Below are 4050 nucleotides of genomic sequence, written 5' to 3'. Positions count from 1 at the left end.
TGTTCTGATTCTGCCCTTGTGTTATTTCTTTAAATAAATATTAATAAAGTATTTTCATTTCTTCCCATTACAGTCAGTGGGAATTGCTGTATGGTTATGCACTATGTTACTGCATTACCCATTGACTATAATAGGGCCTATTACATGACAATATTTCTCAAATATTTCAAGAAAAGTGCACATAGGGGCACATTTACTAATCCACAAATCCGAATCAGAATAGGAAAAATTCGGATTGGAAACGAACATTTTGCGATTTTTTCGTATTTTTTTGCGATTTTTTTCGTAAATTGTCACGACTTTTTCGTATTGAGCGCTCGTAAACGGCAGGCAAACCTTTCAGACTTGATTTTGGAAGCCTCCCATAGGACTCAATGGCACTCTGCAGCTCCAACCTGGCCCAAGGAAAGTCTCCCATAGGGCTCAATGGCACTCTGCAGCTCCAACCCGGCCCAAGGAAAGTCTCCCATAGGGCTCAATGGCACTCTGCAGCTCCAACCCGGCCCAAGGAAAGTCACGATACTGAAGCTTGAATGAATCTGAAACTTTCGTACTCGGCGGCAGCTACGAAAAAGTTGTGACAATTTGCGCAAGTCATAAAAAGTCACGACAATTTACGAAAAAGTTGCTACAATTTACGAAAAAATCGCAAAATACCCTTCATTACGAAAAAAACGCTTTCGGACGTTCGTGGATTAGTAAATGTGCCCCAAAATGTCTCATGTACAGTGGTGTGAAAAACTATTTGCCCCCTTCCTGATTTCTTATTCTTTTGCATGTTTGTCACACTTAAATGTTTCTGCTCATCAAAAACCGTTAACTATTAGTCAAAGATAACATAATTGAACACAAAATGCAGTTTTTAAATGAAGGTTTACGTTATTAAGGGAGAAAAAAAACTCCAAATCTACATGGCCCTGTGTGAAAAAGTGATTGCCCCCCTTGTTAAAAAATAACTTAACTGTGGTTTATCACCCCTGAGTTCAATTTCTGTAGTCACCCCCAGGCCTGATTACTGCCACACCTGTTTCAATCAAGAAATCACTTAAATAGGAGCTACCTGACAGAGAAGTAGACCAAAAGCACCTCAAAAGCTAGACATCATGCCAAGATCCAAAGAAATTCAGGAACAAATGAGAACAATCAGTCTGGTAAAGGTTATAAAGCCATTTCTAAAGCTTTGGGACTCCAGCGAATCACAGTGAGAGCCATTATCCACAAATGGCAAAAACATGGAACAGTGGTGAACCTTCCCAGGAGTGGCCGGCCGACCAAAATTACCCCAAGAGCGCAGAGACAACTCATCCGAGAGGCCACAAAAGACCCCAGGACAACATCTAAAGAACTGCAGGCCTCACTTGCCTCAATTAAGGTCAGTGTTCACGACTCCACCATAAGAAAGAGACTGGGCAAAAACGGCCTGCATGGCAAATTTCCAAGGCGCAAACCACTTTTAAGCAAAAAGAACATTAAAGCTCGTCTCAATTTTGGGAAAATACCTTGTGGACCGACGAGACAAAAGTTGAACTTTTTGGAAGGTGCGTGTCCCGTTACATCTGGCGTAAAAGTAACACAGCATTTCAGAAAAAGAACATCATACCAACAGTAAAATATGGTGGTGGTAGTGTGATGGTCTGGGGTTGTTTTGCTGCTTCAGGACCTGGAAGGCTTGCTGTGATAGATGGAACCATCAATTCTACTGTCTACCAAAAAATCCTGAAGGAGAATGTCCGGCCATCTGTTCGTCAACTCAAGCTGAAGCGATCTTGGGTGCTGCAGCAGGACATTGACCCAAAACACACCAGCAAATCCACCTCTGAATGGCTGAAGAAAAACAAAATGAAGACTTTGGAGTGGCCTAGTCAAAGTCCTGACCTGAATCCTATTGAGATGTTGTGGCATGACCTTAAAAAGGCGGTTCATGCTAGAAAACCCTCAAATAAAGCTGAATTACAACAATTCTGCAAAGATGAGTGAGCCAAAATTCCTCCAGAGCGCTGTAAAAGACTTGTTGCAAGTTATCGCAAACGCTTGATTGCAGTTATTGCTGCTAAGGGTGGCCCAACCAGTTATTAGGTTCAGGGGGCAATTACTTTTTCACACAGGGCCATGTAGGTTTGGATTTTTTTTCTCCCTAAATAATAAAAACCCTCATTTAAAAACTGCATTTTGTGTTTACTTGTGTTATCTTTGACTAATAGTTAAATGTGTTTGATGATCAGAAACATTTTGTGTGACAAACATGCAAAAGAATAAGAAATCAGGAAGGGGGCAAATAGTTTTTCACACCACTGTATTTATCAGTCAGATGTTTCCTTCCATTGTATAACTTCCAGCCATCTGTTAAGAGGTGAGTGGTTGCTTTGGGTTACATCACTGGAACAATTTAGCAACTAAATTAATAACATAATCCTATATAACATTTTCCAAAATAAGATTTAATGTAACCATACTGAACCCATCCATACGCAGGTTGATTATCGAGAAATTAACAAAAATAGATCTAAAGGGTTCTAATTTTCCTGCAGTCAGTTTCACATTAAACAACGTTTTTTAAAGGTAATGTGTCAATATGCGCTCTTTGCTCTTCTGTATATGGTAAGTTCGGCACCACTCAGTTCAGAATTGAGTGCCAACGTATTCGACATCACTGTGCAATAAGTGGGCTATTATACTTACTGTCTCGATAAATCCCCTTTCATTAAAGGGGAACTCCAGCTTCTGAACTACAATTTGTTAGAGTCCCTGTAATAAACAAATCACTATAATCTGTCCCTTTAAAGTGTGCACCAAATGCCAGCATGTTACATCTTCAAATCCATACTCGATTATAAGCCAAGGGTGACCAAGCGCCTGGTTGTTTCAATCCAGCCCCCGTTAGAAAGCTGTATGGCTTAAGGTCATCCTATTTTGGCTAAGCTTTTTTTTTTCCCACTCCTGGTTTGCTGTATGGCTTAAGGCAGGGATCCCCAACCTTTTTGACTCGTGAGCCACAGTCAAATGTAAAACACAAGCACTGTGAAAGTTTGTGGAGGTGCCAAATAAGGGCTAAGATTGGCTATTAGGGGCCTCTATGCACCCTATCAGCTTACAGGGGGCTTTATTTGGCAGTAAATCTTGTTTTTATTCAACCAAAACTTGCCCCCAAGTCAGGAATTCAAAAATAACTACCTGGTTTGGGGGCACTGAGAGCAACATCCAAGGGGTTGGGGAGCAACATGTTGCCCCTGAGCCACTGGTTGGGGATCACTGGCTTAAGGTCACCCACTTTTCACTCCCGGTTTGCAATCCACAGCCTTTAAGTGGTGGACTGAAAAAATGTTGGGTCATCTATTCTATCCGACAGGCCACATATTCCATGAGCGACTCTTGAAAAGTAGTCTGCCCCTGTAATAGAACAATTTAGATGGCAAAAACTTAGTATAAAGTATGGAAACTCTATAGTAGTGTTTCCGAAGCAAACACACAACTTTTACCTGCATGGGTCAAAAGTACATTATATTTTCATAAATTTAAACCATTTAATCCTTTGCACAAGAACCAACTGCCCCCACAGAACAGGTCCTGTCCCTAAATTCTTGTATCATGTTAAAAAGCTTAGTACAAGTCCTTTGCACAGGCACCTACTTGTACCATATATATATATATATATATATATATATATATATATATATATATATATATATATATATATATATATATATATATATATATATATATATATATATATATATATATATATATATATATATATATATATATATATATATATATATATATATATATATATATATATATATATATATATATATATATAAGACAGCCTGGTTTATTACAAACCGGATTCCAAAAAAGTTGGGACACTAAACAAATTGTGAATAAAAACTGAACACAATGATGTGGAGGTGCCAACTTGTAATATTTTATTCAGAATAGAACATAAATCACAGAACAAAAGTTTAAACTGAGAAAATGTACCATTTTAAGTGAAAAATATGGTGATTCAGAATTTCATGGTGTCAACAAATCCCAAAAAAGTTGGGACAAGTA

The sequence above is a fragment of the Xenopus tropicalis genome, chromosome 7, assembly GCF_000004195.4.
Source record: "Xenopus tropicalis strain Nigerian chromosome 7, UCB_Xtro_10.0, whole genome shotgun sequence".
NCBI lineage: Eukaryota > Metazoa > Chordata > Amphibia > Anura > Pipidae > Xenopus > Xenopus tropicalis.
The sequence above is the reverse complement of the archived record's forward strand: the minus strand, read 5'-3'. Positions refer to the sequence as shown.